This window comes from Sander vitreus, chromosome 16 (genome assembly GCF_031162955.1).
Source record: "Sander vitreus isolate 19-12246 chromosome 16, sanVit1, whole genome shotgun sequence".
Classification (NCBI taxonomy): domain Eukaryota; kingdom Metazoa; phylum Chordata; class Actinopteri; order Perciformes; family Percidae; genus Sander; species Sander vitreus.
In genome coordinates, this window is record NC_135870.1 from 11173401 (window position 1) to 11192141 (window position 18741).

An 18741-nucleotide genomic window follows, 5' to 3' on the forward strand; every position below is an offset into this window, starting at 1 on the left:
TTAGTATTTTCATTTTTTTGTTACTTGATGAACTTAACTTTCATTAAAATCACTTTTGTTTATCTACACTCTGAGTCCGTGGTTGTTTTCTCTGTGTGCTGGGTTTAAACCATAGCCTAACATCAACATTGTAAAATGCAAAGACTTATTCGTTAATGCATTTATTTTGCCGATCCTGTCCACGCAACATGCATTCTATTAACAGATGTCTTATTCAGATGCAATATATTTCCGTCAAAATGAGTGCTGTCAGTTAAACGCGTTATTAACGGCGTTAACGCAAACCCATTTTAACTGCGTCAATTTTTTTATCGCGAGATTAATGTTCTTTTTGGCCTGGCAAACTTTGTAGTTTTTTTTTTTTTTTTTAACAACTAGTAACGTTAGAACACCACACCGGATCTAGCTAGACCGGAAACAAAACAGGCATGCCGCACACCATGCGCACACACCAAAAAGTAGTAAGCTAACATTATGTTTTGAGTGGATGGCGAGCGCGAGACGCCGAAATGGATGCCAATAAGATTCTGAATAGAAAGTTTACTTTTAAAAAGTTGTCGAGGGGGACAGTAGTTTCACGCATACACAGCCTGTATGACACGGGGAAAGCAGCCCAACTGGAACTGCTGCAAAGTGCAAACGCTGTCTCATTAACCGCTGATCACTGGACGTCAGTGAGTAATCAAAATTATTTAGAAGTTACTGCACACTATATTGACTATGTATATCAGCATACGGTTTTAGGACTGTGTTTGTATCATTTTTTTGACTGTTTTTGTCATTTGGGACATTGTCCACCCCCTTTTCTGTCCAGGAGAATTGTTACATTCGTTATTAGAAAAACGTAAAGGTTACAAATGTCCTGCTGTGGCATCTGTTTTTTGGACCATTTTGTTTGTACTGTATAAGCAAAGAGTTAGTTTTACATCTCAGTTAGGTTAGGTACTTGGAGGAATTGTGCAATAATGACAGATTCACACATTTTTCTTTTGTTTACAGTAAATAAATAATAAACAATTACAAATCTTAAAGTCAAGTTCATAAAGTAATTTCTTTTGCATTCATTTGATTCCCAATTAAGATACACTGGTAAGAGTGGCTTTCCATTGTTAAAGGTCCAATATGTAATACTGACAGCTAGTGTTTCAAATAGTTACTACATTACAAATTCAAAATACTGGAGAGAGTCGTCTCCCCCGCCCCCTCCTGCCCAGACTCGAAGTTCACGTTGGTTGCCAGGCTGAAACCACAGCATCCAACAATGTTAGACAGCGGAGTAGCTAATGTTAGATGCTGGCTATATTGACAGTCATAAAAGCCCATGCTCACGCGGAGTTCTATACCCAACTGACAGGCACACTTTTTCGGCTTAGAATTACAGTAGGAACTGCTAAAAACCCGACAACCTCGTCGTCCTCTCCACACGCCAGGATAGGAACTACTAGAAATAAAACCTTGCTGTCCTATTTCACCCGACTGAACACACTTCATTGGCTTAGAATTGCGGCAACAATTGCTAAAAACACTGCAAACTCACGGTCCTCTCTTTCCGATTCACAGCCTCCCTATTTTGGCTTAAAATAACTCGCATTGTACACGTTGTAAACAGCTGTGGATTGCTTGCGTGGTAACATTAGCAGTTAACAGGGTTAGCATAGCGTCGTTAGCCAGGATCAGTCGGGATCACTTTACTGGCTGTGTCTCAATTGTTTTTGCGATTAACCAACTCGGAAACTCTAGCTATATAATTCAATGTGAGTACACAAATGTTTAAATTACATAAAATGCCCGTCCCTTGTAGCTGTGATAAATTAGCCCGAAGCTAATGCTTACCTGTTCAGGAGTAAATTAGCTAACTCAGCGTCCTTAAGCTGTCTCCATCTTTCAAATACATCTCCAATATTTACCCGGGGTTTGTTACGTCTCTGCTCACGCAACTGTTAGAAACATGCAGTTTTTTTTTAGGTCGTGTAGAATCTATCTCCGTTGATCCCGTTCGTTTGTGTGCTGCTTCCATGGCTGTACTACAGCTGTAGTGTGCTGGGTTGACGTTTCTACAGGTATATCTGGCAACCCGGCCTGGCTGTCAAACTTGGCAGTTTATAACAACACACAGGCCAAAACATAAACATAAATTCCGTCACGGAACGTAAATTTCAAAAATAAAAAATACTGACATTAGCATTGTTGCCAAAAAAGATAGTATTTCAGCTTAACATGTTTCCTTAATATCTGATGAGGCATTGGTGTTATTTTGGGAGTTATTACAGTACATATATTACATATTGGACCTTTAATATGTACTTAAAAACAGTTCTGAAATGCAAAATAGAATTTTATTCATGTGATAAAACATGCGATTAATCGTGATTAACTATAGAAATTTGGTGATTAATCGCGATTAAAAAAATTAATCGCTTGACAGCCCTAATATATACACACACACACACACGTGTATATATATGTATGTGTATATATATATATATATATATATACAGAAGTCTGTATGTCATCCATGTTTGTTAAAGGTTTGTCTCATGACAGTCTGCTTTATTGTGAAAGAGATGCATTTCCAAATTTATTCACACTAATGTGGACATGGTCTCAGTCAGACAGACGACGGCTAATAAAACAACAGACAGCTGCTCTACTGCTGCACCAATTTTGGTTACTAGGAGACCAGAAGACTAAACGTGTAGAGACGCCTACTGTGCCTAATGTCTGTGTGTGCCTTTTGTGTTTGTATGTGTGTGTGTGTGTGTGTGTGTGTGTGTGTGTGCTTGTAGGCGCCAAGTAGGCATGCCGTTATGTACAAGTAAAGAGAAAGTGGAAGAGAAAGAGGGGGTGAGGACAAGAAGAAAACAACTCTTTTAGTTTTGTATCTACTGTAAGATGAAGGTAAAGATGAAGGGGTAAAAACAGGAAATAAACAACTCTTTCAGTGTTGGATCTACTGTAAGATAAAAGGCTTCAGAGCAGTTAACCCGCTGTTGTGGAAACAGACAAAAATAATGAAGACATTCTGAATAATTCACACACTGGTAAATTATTTTGTGTTCATTAATCCACTTTTTACTGTTCTTTAGTTAGCAGACTTCAAAACTCAGCTAGTAAAATACTGTAAACCCAGCATGTTTTTGTGAACTAATAGACTTGTAACAATACTCTTAATTAGATGAATTAACTGAGCTCTCAGCTCAGTGTAATAATGCTACCTACACTATTTTCTAATGGCCTTCAGCCACACAACGACCCACAGTCTCTACGTTGTTGGATATTACTTTCATGTTTTACAAAGACTCAGGCTGATGGTATAAATCAATCGAATCTTCTTCCCACAGAGACCCAAATCAAGTAGATTGGGGACTCTGGATTACTGATAGAGGTAGCAGTGGCAGCCAGTGGTTTTATGTTTATCTGTATTAACCCTGTGATGGACCGGCTACCTATCCAGGTTGTTGCCTTGAGATGTTGCTGTGATAATCTACCACCTCCTGCAAGCTGGAACTGGAGCAGGCAGATAAATGAGTTCAACACATTTTCCACCAAATTTTATGGCTAGTCGGTGCTGCAGTACTCCAGTTCTACTCGAGACGTTTTTTATTGTCTCGGAGTTATACTCGTTGGTATTTGCAATCGGACTTGTGTCAGACTTTGCCATTGGACTCGCCGAATATTCTAGTTGGTCTCGACTGAGTCCAGCTCTAAATGCTTTTTTTTCTAAAGTGACTTCCTCCCTCAAAACAAAACCATTGATGAAGCGAGCTTGATCAGAAAACAGGTATTGGTTTAATTCTAAATCGAACTAACGGCCACTGGCATTGGTCGCCTGGTATATGCCTGGCTGGCTGCGTCATATTGACCCTTTGCATGTGACGTCACGCTCCACTCGCGCGAATTATGAACGCCATGACGGACGGCGGAAGAGCTATGCTGTAGATGGACGGCAAGCTAAACTCGTACGTTTTCGTTCGTGTTTGTGTTCTCACATTCACAATCTGCAGAGTAATCCTCACCAACACAAGCATGTGTATGTATTGCCTTTCTGTTTTAAATGAGTGATAAATAAAAGTATCCTCAACCAGCTAGCTGCCGTGCTAACCAGCTGTCCTGCTAACAGGTCCAACCCGATGATGACCCACATAACTAGCTAACATCGGTTATTCACTGACCTAGCTACATATCCTAAAAAAGAAAGCCGTTCCCTTGATCATTTAACTTAACACACATACAAAAAATATTGGTTAAATTAAAGATGACATGGCACGGAAACTAGCTTAAAAAACGAGTTAAATGCGGGTCTGCGGAGCTCCTACCCCGGCTAGCTGACGAGCTAGCTGCAGCTAGCTTTGGACTGCTCGCTAGCTGCTGCCCATCGCGTCGTAATATCCACCGGTCAAATCTGAACATAGGCTACACAGCGAATATAATCACAAATAAGAAGATGGCTAGATGTTACAATTATGTGTGGTTACTACTGATCATAAACACTCCGTGATTTACTGCATGGATTAACCTGTGACAGATAATTAATGACTGCACTTCCCAGAGTTGTGATGTGTTCAGGCATCCATTAGCTATGAAGTTGCACTGGCACACCCAGTGAACAAACCCCGTTTACCACACAGTGGTACAGATCGTGTGGACTGAAGTCGGACTGAAGTCGGGCAGAATGAGGGTGAATACCTCAATCATCAGGTATCAATCATTTTCATTTAGGCCACAGACACAATGTCAGCGACCACTTTGTACTATGGATTCTTCAAGACAAGTAAAAAGTCCAAGAATAGGAACATATCACTTTTTAGTGACACCTGTGTTGCTTATTTGTTACATTTTCCATTGGCAGTCCAATGTGACTGTCTCTCATTTGGACTCGGTCTTGACTTGGACTCAAACCTCTTTGGACTCAGTCTTGACTTGGAGTTGAACCTATTTGGACTCGGTCTTAACTCGACAAAGGTGGACTTGACTACAGCCCTGTGGCTAGAGCTTAATATTTATTTATTTGTATGCAGTACAGTAAGAAAAATGTAATCTTCACATCTCTCGTTGCAATGTAAAGAAAGCCTATGTGAAGTTTTAATGAAGAAATGGCGTATTCTTTCTTAAGGTTGAATCAAAGCAGCATTTAAAACCCCTTTTTTACTTCCACTTTTAGTTAACCTCATTTGTTGGGACTGTAAACAGCTTCACAAAAGAAACGTGGTTTATAGACAGTTATGAGATAGGAGTTGATTTTGCAGATACATCTTTTGAACAAACTGTAAATGTATTGTCCTGTTTTCCACCAAGCTAGCTAGCCTGCTAAATGACGCAAGTTTGGAGAATTATTGTGACTAGCAATAGCATGTTTCATGCTGGCTAGAATGTTAGTGGTTAGCTCACCAGCTACAGTAGTTCACCAAGTAGCCCATGGGTATTCATGAGTCAGCAAGCTTTTAGTACCACTTATTTTTTTTAAAGGATGCGTGGATAAAGTTCACTGTGCTACATTCTGATGTTACCAGGCTTTTTATACAACTAAATGAATTCATAGGCAATAAAATATGCCCTTCAGTTCAATACACAAATAAGGATTTGCCGCTAAAGCTGTCGATATTGCTTTATTACTGTAATGTCTTTGCTAGGCTACATTTTAGCCTGTCACCAATAAATATTTCAAATATATTGTAACAAGGGTAAAATAAGTACACCTCACTAGAATTTGCTTCCTGCGTTTGGTCCAAGCAAAGGTTGGCAGACTCACTGCAACCCTTTTTTTAGAATTGATCATATAAGATTACATACGATGACAAATACACAAATTCAAATAATTACATCCTTACTTTTAGTGGATTGTGTAGTACAACACCCTGTAATGCAACATCAGTTAGACAGAGAAACTGCAGTGATGCCTGAAACTTGTGGGCGTATGACACTCACCAGTCAAAACCACTCTGACTCACACATCACAAGTATTCACACAATGCCAATACTAAGAGTTTGAACACTAACATGTTATAATATATATTAATAAAATATATTAGGGCTGTCAAAATAACGCGTTCATTTCGATTAATTAATCTGAGAAAAAATAACGCGTTAAAAAAAATTAACGCAGATTAATCCATTCCATATTGACGTTTGCATACAGACGAACATCTGGTGCCACTGATATGTCTGCGCTTCTCTCTGATGCTCTGAAACAGACGTTACAGGAAACACAAACCCCGCTGCATGTGACGCTAGTTAACACAATACTCAACAGCAACTAACGTTAGCCTACCGCTAGCTAGTTAACACTATACTCAACAGCAGCTAACGTTAGCCTACCGCTAGCTAGTAGCTGGATTAAACACGGTTAAAATGCTGACAGCTAACGCTAAACGGTGTAAAGTTTGACTGTGTTTTACTGTAGAGGATGTATGTAGTATGTAACAATCTGCAGCTGCTGTCAGAGAAACAACACAGACGGTGCGTTCACTTAAACTGGTAAACTACAGCCTCGTGGTGCATTTGAAGTTATTGTAAATGTCCTTTTCCTATCTGGTTGTTGTTTTTGTCGTTCAACAGCAATTTACTAGTGAAATAAGTTATTGTTATACATTATTATTAAATCATTTAATTTTGACCATATGGCCTTAGCAATAAACAAGCCGTTCTTTAATGTCACCAACTGTTGTTTAGTACCCTTTTTTTCTTTTCTTTTTTTACTTTCTTAAAAAGTATCGGTTCAGGCACCGTTAATTATGTATGCGATTAATTTCGATTAATTAATCACAGAGTATGTAATTAATTAGATTACATTTTTTAATCGATTGACAGCCCTAAAATATATATAATAATATTTTGTATATATTTACATATATTTACATATGTAAATATTTACATATATTTACATATTTACATACATACATTTAATTATGTATGCGATTAATTTCGATTAATTAATCACAGAGTATGTAATTAATTAGATTACATTTTTTAATCGATTGACAGCCCTAAAATATATATATAATAATATTTCGTGGTGGCAGCACTGCCACTGCCTAACCCTCTGAATCATCCTTGGCCATTACTAGTCACGTCAGCTTATACTGACTTATTTTTACACCTTGTTGTAGCTCCTGAAATGTCAGTGACTTCACACTTGATCTTGATCTTCACACTTGGCACTATAAACATGGCTCTGCCTTTGTCAATTGATATGTCTTAATGCAGCTTCAGGCCTACAGGGTGGCTATGGCTCAGGAGGTAGAGCTGGTCGTCCTTTAATCACTCACAAGGTTGGCAGTTTGATTCCTCCTGTCTTGAGCAAGACAGTGAACCCGAAGTTGCTCCTCATGTGTAGGCCAGCGACTTGCATAGCAGCTCTACCACCATCGGTGTATGAATGTGTATCTGTTTGTAAGTTGCTTTGTCCGGTACGGTAGAAAGGTGCTAGATAAATCAAGTCCATTTCCAAACTCTGGACTTCATTATCAACATTGTTTATTCTATAAAATATGAATGATATTATAATACAGTTCTGCTGAAATTATTAGTTAATAAATTGATCAGTAAAACCCAGATTTTGTTATTAAGACTTGTTTATGTACATGTACATGGAGGGGGTTGTGAGAAGCAGGTTGTGCAGATGAGGTGTATTCAGTTAAAGTGTTTGTTTGTTTGTTGCGAATGTGTTTAGTGTATGTATGGAGAGTCTGCATGGACACAGACAAAGCAGTACCTTGTACAGTTCATGTGATCCACTGGCTGTGCGCTGAGCTCTTTTATGTTTGTATACACCCAGTACACTGGGAATATGCCTTGCACAGCATGCCACCTCACAAATCAAAGGACTGCTGGCACGCAGGTTAGTGGGTCTGTAAAAGCAGGAGAGGGAAGACAGATGCAGTAGTTTTGGTGAAGACACACTTAAATTCTTGCTGTTTTTGTGCTTTACTGCTTTATTTGATAAGCTGTCCAAAGACCTTAAAATACCTCTAAGTGTTTTTATTCCTTTTTTTAAGTTCTCTGTACTTCACTCCTTTTCTGTCTTTGTTTCTCTCTCACCACAGAACTTTCCGACTATTTGTCACAGAAGTTCAGGTTGCCTAGCAACAGGGTCGTGCATGTCGCAGCGGGTTGCCACAATGACAGTCACTAGGCGGGATCCTGGCAACAAAGACGTCAGGTGTTACTTCCCATTGCTTGTCTGCGGACACTTCCATCAACCTCCAACGGCTGCCCTGTGTGTGCTACTCAAGTCTTTTTCTCTTCTCTAATTATGGGGAGCACACACACACTTTATATTATGTAATATATAAAGTATATTTATATATATAATATATTTCCTTCATTTGTCAAGTACATTTATACATACGTACGAAGAATGTATCTTCTGTAACCCATCCTAACTAATTAGGAGCTGTTGGCAGCCATAGTCCGGGGACCAACTCCAGTTGTAATGCCAGTGCCTACGTCAAGGGCAACGGCCGGCAACGGCAACGGCCGGAGTTACCTAGCATGCATGTCTTTATGCAATATTAATTTCTGCATGAGTAATCAGCCACTGAGTGCAGCTCACAACGGAAGCTTTGCTCACGCTGGCTTGTCAGCCACAAAGGGACACACTTCTGGGTGGCTGGTCAGGTTTGAAAATGACACACACACACACACACACACACAAGTTTATTTTATCTGTACATAAACTACTTATGTCCCCTCTTATCTCAAGTTTCTTAACTTTCTTCTTTGACTGACACACACACACACACACACACACACACACACACACACACACACACACACACACACACACACACACACACACACCTTGGTTCTCCTCTCCCTGTATGAATATCCGTCTGTTGAAGTTGGCAGCGTGTGTGTGTTGCTGCTGGCAGCAACAAAGTGAGAAAAGCCTACTGCAGCACACTTCTCAGCCAGGCCACTGCAGTGGGGCACACATGCTCCTGAACAACAAAGACGTCATGTGTCCACACCTAAAAGCAAGCTGTTTTAAGACCTGTCACTGGCATACATGAAAGTGTGCAATTCACATTTCTGCAGAAAGAAAAAGAAAATGTTTTGTGTTATGCATACATTTGGATGAAACGGCTGGTGCATTACTCAGATACACTATTGTTGATAAAATGTATGTATATTATATTGCAGAATTTTTAATTAGAACATATCCCTGAGTCACTTGGTTCCTGTTTGTATTTTAGTACACTAATAAATGGCCATTTTTCTCTCTGTCCATACTGTATAAATACACATTTTTATGACATACTATACTATGACTTTTTTATGACATACTATACTATGACTTTTTATGACATTTTTTATGACATACTATATTGTGACTTTTTAATTGAAGTTTAATGACATACTATAGGCTATTCATTTTGAATGACTTTTTTTTTACATTATTTATGACATACTATACTCTGACATTTTTATGACATACTATACTATGACTTTTTCTGATATACCTATTGCTTTTTTATGACTTTTTCTGACATACTATATATACTTTTTTTTATTAAACATACTATATTGACCTTTTTTCGACATACTGTGCTATACTTTGGCTTTTTTATGACTTTTTATGACATTTTTCATCATACTATACTTTCACTTTTTTGGACATACTTAGGGTTGGGTATCGGTTGGGTTTTATCCGATACCGGTGCCTACTCGGTATTTTTTAAACGGTTCCGGTGCTTAAACGGTTCTCGAACCAGTACTTTAAAAAAACGAAATGAATGGCAATGGTGTTTGCTAGCCTACTTGATATGCAAGATTTGCGGTTAGCATTAAATTACTAGACTTACCCGAAGAGGAACGGCTGCTGTCATCATCATCATCATTATCATCATCATCATCATCATCATTATCATCATCATCATCTGTGATGTCCACCACACTGGCAGGGCTGGGACTCTCTTCAATTTGTCCGGCGAGGCCGACGCTGGCTGCTGCTGTTGAAATGCTTGGCCTTGCATAACGTAGGTTATCAAACACGGTGCATTGTTCAGCTTTTAAATAAACTCCATGTGTCCCCAGATGTTTCATCAAATTCAACGTGTTACCTCCCTTGTATGACATTGGTTTAAGGCATCTGTTGCATGTCGCAGAGTCTGCATCCTTAGACGTGAAATGCAGCCAAACCTTGGAGCGTTTTGCCTTCGGCATCTTCATTGATCCTCTCACTATCAGTTCTGATCAACAAGTGTGCTGAGTAGCGGCATTGACATCATGCAAGTTGAAGCCGGAACACCAGGGGGCGGTAAAAAAAAGTCAGGCACCGAAATGAGGCACAGAAATTTTCATTCTTATTTTGTCTCGTTACTACCGTTTACGTCGGAACAGGTGCCCTATTGGCACCGCGTTTCGGTACCCAACCCTAGACATACTATACTGTGACTTTTTTTTCAACATACTATACTATGACCTTTTTATGACATACTTTACTATGACTTTTTATGACTTATTTTGACTTAGGGCGTTTTCACACATACCTCATTTGGTCTGGACTTTTGGACTTTTCAGTTTGATCCGATCCAAAATTACAGGTGTGAAACCTTCCCTGGACCATGGTCCGGATCAAAAGACCAAATTTTGGTCCGATAAAAAGAGGTGGTCTCGGTATACTGGTATACAGATATAATGAATTTTTGACATACTATACTATGACCTTTTTATGACTTTTTTTTGACGTTTTTCGACATACTATACTATGACTTTTTAATGAATTTTTGACATACTGTACTATGACCTTTTTCTGACTTTTTTACGACATATTATACCTTTTCTTTTTAATGAATTCATGACATGCTATACTATGACCTTTTTATTACTTTTTTAAACATACTATACTATGACTTTTTTTTCAATATAACCATTTTGACTTTTTTCGACATACTATACTATGACCTTTTAATGAATTCGTGACATGCTATACTATCACTTTTTTATTACTTTTTTTAAACATACTATACTATGACTTTTTTTCGACATACTATGCTATGACTTTTTAATGAATTTTTGACATACTATAATATGACCTTTTTATGACTTTTTGTCGACATGACCATTTTATGACTTTTTTCGACGTGCTATACTATGACTTTTTTTTTTATAAATTTGTGACATACTATACTATGACCTTTTTATGACTTTTTTTGACATGACCATTTTATGACTTTTTTTTCAATATACTCTACTATGACATTTTAATGAATTTTTGACATACTATACTATGACCTTTTTATTAAATTTTTTTGACATACTGTACTGTGACTGTTTTCGACATACTATACTATGATTTTTTAATGAATTTTTGACATACTATACTATGACTTTTTTGGACATACTATACTATGACTTTTTAATGAATTTTTGACATACTATGACTTTTTTATGATGTTTTTCGACATACTATACTATGACTTTTTAATGAATTTTTGACATACTGTACTATGACCTTTTTATTACTTTTTTCGACATACTATACCTTTTTTTTTAATGAATTCGTGACATGCTATACTATGACCTTTTTATTACTTTTTTAAACATACTATACTATTACTTTTTTTTCAATATACTTTACTGTGACATTTTAATGACCTTTTTATGACTTTTGTTTTCGGCATGACCATTTTATGATTTTTTTTCAACGTACTATACTATGACTTTTTTTCGACATACTATGTTATGAGAAGGACTTTCGGTCGGCACCAAGGTGCTTCTGGAAAACCGTTCGCCACCTCAGGAGGGGGAAGCGGGGAACCATCCAAGCTGTGTACAGTAAGGATGGGACGCTGTTGACCTCAACTGAGGAGGTAATAGGGCGGTGGAAGGAGCACTTTGAGGAACTCCTAAATCCGACTAATATGCCCTCTATGGTAGAGGCAGAGCTGGAGGATGAGGGGGGATTGGCATCAATTTCCCTGGTGGAGGTTGCTGAGGTAGTTAAACAACTCCACAGTGGCAAAGCCCCAGGAATTGATGAGATCCGTCCAGAAATGCTTAAAGCTCTGGGTGTGGAGGGGTTGTCTTGGTTGACACGCCTCTTCAACATTGCGTGGAAGTCTGGGACGGTGCCTAAAGAGTGGCAGACCGGGGTGGTGGTTCCCCTTTTTAAAAAGGGGGACCAGAGGGTGTGTGCCAATTACAGGGTATCACACTTCTCAGCCTCCCCGGTAAAGTCTACTCCAAGGTGCTGGAAAGGAGGGTTCGGTCGATAGTCGAATCTCAGGTTGAAGAGGAACAATGCGGATTCCGTCCTGGTCGTGGAACAACAGACCAGATCTTTACTCTCGCAAGGATCCTGGAGGGAGCCTGGGAGTATGCCCAACCAGTCTACATGTGTTTTGTGGATCTGGAGAAGGCGTATGACCGGGTGCCCCGGGAGATACTGTGGGAGGTGCTGCGGGAGTACGGGGTGAGGGTCCCTTCTCAGGGCCATCCAATCTCTGTATGACCAAAGCGAGAGCTGTGTCTGGGTTCTCGGCAGTAAGTCGGACTCGTTTCAGGTGAGAGTTGGCCTCCGCCAGGGCTGCGCTTTGTCACCAATCCTGTTTGTTGTATTTATGGACAGGATATCGAAGCGTAGTCGGGGTGGAGAGGGGTTGCAGTTCGGTGGGCTGGGGATCTCATCGCTGCTTTTTGCAGATGATGTGGTCCTGATGGCATCATCGGCCTGTGACCTTCAGCACTCACTGGATCGGTTCGCAGCCGAGTGTGAAGCGGCTGGGATGAGGATCAGCACCTCTAAATCGGAGGCCATGGTTCTCAGCAGGAAACCGATGGAGTGCCTTCTCCAGGTAGGGAATGAGTCCTTACCCCAAGTGAAGGAGTTCAAGTACCTTGGGGTCTTGTTCGCGAGTGAGGGACAATGGAGCGGGAGATTGGTCGGAGAATCGGCACAGCAGGTGCGGTATTACATTCAATTTATCGCACCGTTGTGACTGAAAAAGAGAGCTGAGCCAGAAGGCAAAGCTCTCAATCTACCGGTCAGTTTTTGTTCCTACCCTCACCTATGGTCATGAAGGCTGGGTCATGACCGAAAGAACAAGATCCAGGGTACAAGCGGCCGAAATGGGTTTCCTCAGGAGGGTAGCTGGCGTCTCCCTTAGAGATAGGGTGAGAAGCTCAGTTATCCGTGAGGAGCTCGGAGTAGAGCCGCTGCTCCTTTGCGTCGAAAGGAGCCAGTTGAGGTGGTTCGGGCATCTGGTAAGGATGCCCCCTGGGCGCCTCCCTAGGGAGGTGTTCCAGGCACGTCCAGCTGGGAGGAGGCCTCGGGGGAGACCCAGGACTAGGTGGAGGGATTATATCTCTAACCTGGCCTGGGAACGCCTCGGGATCCTCCAGTCGGAGCTGGTTAATGTGGCCCGGGAAAGGGAAGTTTGGGGTCCCCTGCTGGAGCTGCTACCCCCGTGACCCGACCCCGGATAAGCGGATGAAGATGGATGGATGGATGGATATACCTTTTCTTTTTAATGAAGTTGTGACATGCTATACTATGACCTTTTTATTACTTTTTTAAACATACTATACTATTACTTTTTTTTCAATATACTTTACTTTGACATTTTAATGACCTTTTTATGACTTTATTTTCGACATGACCTTTTTATGACTTTTTTTCGACATACTATACTATGACCTTTTTTTTCAATATACTCTACTATGACATTTTAATGAATTTTTGACATACTATGACCTTTATGACATTTCTTTTACATACTGTACTATGACTTTTTTTCGACATGCTATACTATACTATGACTTTTTAATACATTTTTGACATACTATACTATGACTTTTTTTTCGACATACTATGCTATGACTTTTTTTTTGACATACTATGCTATGACTTTTTAATGTTTTTTGACATACTATACTATGACTTTTTAATAAATTTGTGACATACTATACTATTACCTTTTTATTACTTTTTTTCGACATGACCATTTTATGACTTTTTTTCTACATACTATACTTTGACTTTTTCATAAATTTGTGACATACTATACTATAACCTTTTTATTACTTTTTTGACATACTATACTATGACTTTTTAATGAATTTTTTACATACTGTACTATGACCTTTTTCTGACATTTTCGACATATTATACCTTTTCTTTTTAATGAATTCGTGACATGCTATACTATGACCTTTTTATTACTTTTTTAAACATACTATACTATTACTTTTTTTTCAATATACTTTACTGTGACATTTTAATGACCATTTTATGACTTTTTTTCGACATACTATACTATGACCTTTTTATGACTTTTTTTTTTCGACATGACCATTTTATGACTTTTTTTCGACATACTATACTATGACCTTTTTTCGACATACTATACTATGACCTTTTTTCAATATACTCTACTATGACATTTTAATGAATTTTTGACTATGACCTTTATGACATTTCTTTTACATACTGTACTATGACTTTTTTTCGACATACTATACTATGGCCTTTTTATGACTTTTAATTTTATACTATACTATGAGTTCTTTTAATGACATTTTAATGAATTTTTGACATACTATACTATGACTTTTTTTCGACATACTATACTATGACCTTTTTATGACTTTTTTTCGACATGACCATTTTATGACTTTTTTTCGACATACTATGCTATGACTTTTTTTTGACATACTATACTATGACTTTTTAATATTTTTTTGACATACTATACTATGACCTTTTTATGACTTTTTTTTCGACATACTATGCTATGACTTTTTAATGATTTTTTGACATACTATACTATGACCTTTTTATGACTTTTAATTTCATACATACTATGAGTTCTTTTCGACATACTATACTATGACTTTTTAATGATTTTTTAAAAATACTTTACTATGACCTTTTTTGACTTTTTATTTCATACTGTACTATGACCTTTTTATGACTTTTTTTCAACATTCTATACTATGACCTTTTTTCTACATACTATACTTTGACTTTTTAATACATTTTTGACATACTATACTATGACCTTTTTATGACTTTTTTTGACATACTATACTATGACCTTTTTATGACTTTTTTTCAACATACTATACCTTTTATTTTTAATGAATTCGTGACATGCTATATTATGACCTTTTTATTACTTTTTTAAACATACTATATTATGACTTTTTTTCGACATCCTATACTATGACTTTTTAATGAATTTATTACATACTATGACATTTTTTTGACATACTCTACTGTCTTTATTACTTTTTTATTCATACTATACTATGATTTTTTGTTATTTTTTTCAGCATACTATATTATGACTTTTTTTCGATATACTATACTATGACTTTTTAATGAATTTTCAACATACTATTGAAGTACTTTTTTGACATACTCTACTATGACTTTTTTTTAACATACTATATTATGAGTTTTTATGACATACCATACTAAGACTTTTTTTCGACATATACTATGACTTTTTTGTCGACAGACTATACTATGACTTTGTAATGAATTTTTTACACACTATGCTATGACCTTTTTTCGACATATTATGACTTTTTTCGACACACTATACTATGACTTTTTAGGATTTTTATCGACATACTATACTATGAGTTTTTTCATTACTTATTTCGTCTTACTATACTATAACTTTTTATGACTTTTTTCAACATACTATACTATGACTTCTTTATGACATTTTGATAGATTTGCCATATCAAGCAATCGGTGAATAGTTGGTCTTGATGTTGGTTATATTTTGGTTATATTGTTGGATGAGGTGTAGAATGATGGGAGTCTGAATTTGCTCATGGAAGTTTTCCAAGTTAAATAGATCTTCCCAGTATGTGATCGTGCAAGTGAATTAATGATGATGTGATCTGTTCACAGCACCAGAAACTAATAATTTGGTTGATTTACTGACTCAGCAGGTGCTCCACCAAAAGGGGCACTGAAACAGTTCATTCAGGAAGTCAGCAGGTCATGACATAATTTCCTCCACTGCCAGTCCAGGAAGCAGAAATTCAGCTTTCCAGTTTCCGATCTGGTTGAGATCACGTTTTACTTTTCATTGAAAAAACTCAATTTTGAAAGAGTGTGCGTTTGTGTTTATGTTCGTTTGTGCTGGTCATTAACTTACCTGTAACCTGTACCATTTCTTTATATTCTGATGTTTTATTGGGCAACATCAATATCTACGTTATGTTACATCCTGCTTCCTGTCAGTCTCTAATTTGGAGAAAAGTAGCTCTTTTTTTTTACTTTTCACTTCATGTCCGAGGTTGGGGGCAATAAACAACACATAAAGTTAGCAACACCAACAACACTACTGCATAGACACAACCTACAGAGAAGCCAAATACAAAAAACATTCTGAAAGATAATAAATCCTTGAAACATTGTGGCCATTTAGCCAGGACAACAGATAATGTCAGGCTCAGTTTGACACTAAATATATTTTATTAACAATGAAAACAATGAAACGTGGTATTCCATACAGAGTACATGGCAACATGTGAAGGTATATAAGTGGAAATGACACACAGATTTATAAGTGGAAATGACACACAGTTTTAATTTAGAAGCATCCATAAAGAAATTGTGCTTAATACATCTAAAATGTCTGAATCCAAATATAGTTGTGATAGATTCAGTTTTTTGGGCAGTAGAATAAACTATCGCGCAGTAGCTGCTGCTGAGATGGAAAGGTCAAGAGAGTGAGCTAAAACCACTTCGTAGCCCACAGTTATTGATTTCTCCCACAGCAAACGTACTGTACAAAAACATCTGGGGATGCTTCTGTGTGTTTTAACTTCACTTTGTTTTACACAATATCTGGTCTCTGTAACCCTCGGACCAAACAGAATAGATTCTGCAGTACTCTCTTCTAGTTTGTTTGTGTGCTAATCAAACACAGAGAGACTCACACTGTGCAGACGGGAGGGCAAAAACAAAAAAATAAAGGTCTAAAAAACAATGTGTGAGCCATCGGACAAATGAAGATATGAGACACATCCACAAGGAGATACTTCAACACAGGCTCTGCTGGCACTTGTGTTGTTCAAGCTTGTGGTAGAGTGTGTGGTGAGTGTATAAGCAATTATCTTATTGCGAACGTCCTCTCTCCTCGTCTTTAGTTCGTCATGAAGACCAGCTGAGATGCAGCCTGCTTTTGTCTGGCTCAAACAATGGATGGTAGTGGTGTGACTCACCCTGCACACACATATGCACACAAATCCATTCATCCATCCATGACAACAGAGAAAGAAGGCCAACCTCCTGTCATGATACGGCACCATGAGCCACACATGATCAAATTGACCCCCTGTATTCTGTATTATTACGAACAATTGTTCAATTAATCCTGCTTATAATTTTCTCGATGAAGCGATTCATTGTTTAGTCTATGAAATGTCAAAATAATATTAAAACATCAATGATGAACAACTGTGTTATATAATATCTGATTCTTTGATAAAAAGTTGAAGGTTCAAGCCTGAATTCTTAAGAAATCAGTTTAGAAGTTAACGACTCCCAAGATTCATTTTGGCAAGAAGTATCCAATCACAGAATGTAAAATACTGTTATGTGCCCCGCTAATGTCAAGCTGAAGCTAAAGATCAAAGTGTTGGGAAAACACAGAATTCAATCTTCAGCTTTATATCAATTCCCTTTTTGGATTTTGGATAATTTTGGACTGAGTTTTATTCACAAATTCAAGGGTGAAATGCTTTGATTCACGCCTCTGATTGGCGTCTTCTCCATAGCAACAGCAGCCAAGACTCATGGGTATTGTAGTATTTAGACCAGTTACTGTCATATGTAACAAAGACGAGCAAAAATTCTTACATTTGAGATGCTGAAACCAGTAAATATTGATCATTTTATCATTGTTCCATTTTATTAGAAATGATTGATTGTCCATATAGTTAATTTTCTTTTGATTTGATGAATTATTTCAGTCCACCCTAAATCCGAAACTTAGTTTTTTCCAACTGCTTACACACGTTTTCAAAACTATGTCTCCTTTTTTCAAAACTCTACACACAATTCCCAAAACTGCACACACAAAATGCCTCACATCTCCTTCAAAATGAAACACTGCATTCAAAATACCATAAACACATCTCAAAATGAAGCATTTGCATCAAATGGCAAACACTTTTTTCATAATAGGACATTTTTGGATATACCATGTACACACTGTTGTTCTAAATCTAAAGCTATTTTGTCTTTCATAGGCTTATAGCTACATTTACAATCTTCTAGAGTGAAAGTAATCTGCTGAGAGGGGTTGAAAAGTGTAAACAATGTAATGTTACAGTAAAACAGAAAATATTGATTGGACAAAACATCACGTTTGTAAGAGTAGCACAGTGTTGTATACAGTAGCATGAAACAAGAAAACAAAAGTACAAACATATATGTAAACCAAAGGTATCATTTTTAGAATAAAGAATATGTGTGTGTGTGTGTGTGTGTGTGTGTGTTGTCTGTGTTTGTGCGTGCTTGTGTGTCGTGGCAGGGGGGGGATTGTATGCACAAAGTCTGATTGATTTGTAATGCTGAAATATACATTAGATAGTTGATTGCAGTATGGACGCCATTGTAAAGCTAGTCAAGATGGGCTTCTCTCATTGGTCAATCTGTGGATGATCACATGATGAATAAGTGTGGCCCTGATCTCATCAGAGATGGCTATCCTTTCCCTTCTTCCCTCCTCCTCCTCCTCTTGCTCTCTGTCTATTGTTGGCATCCATTGT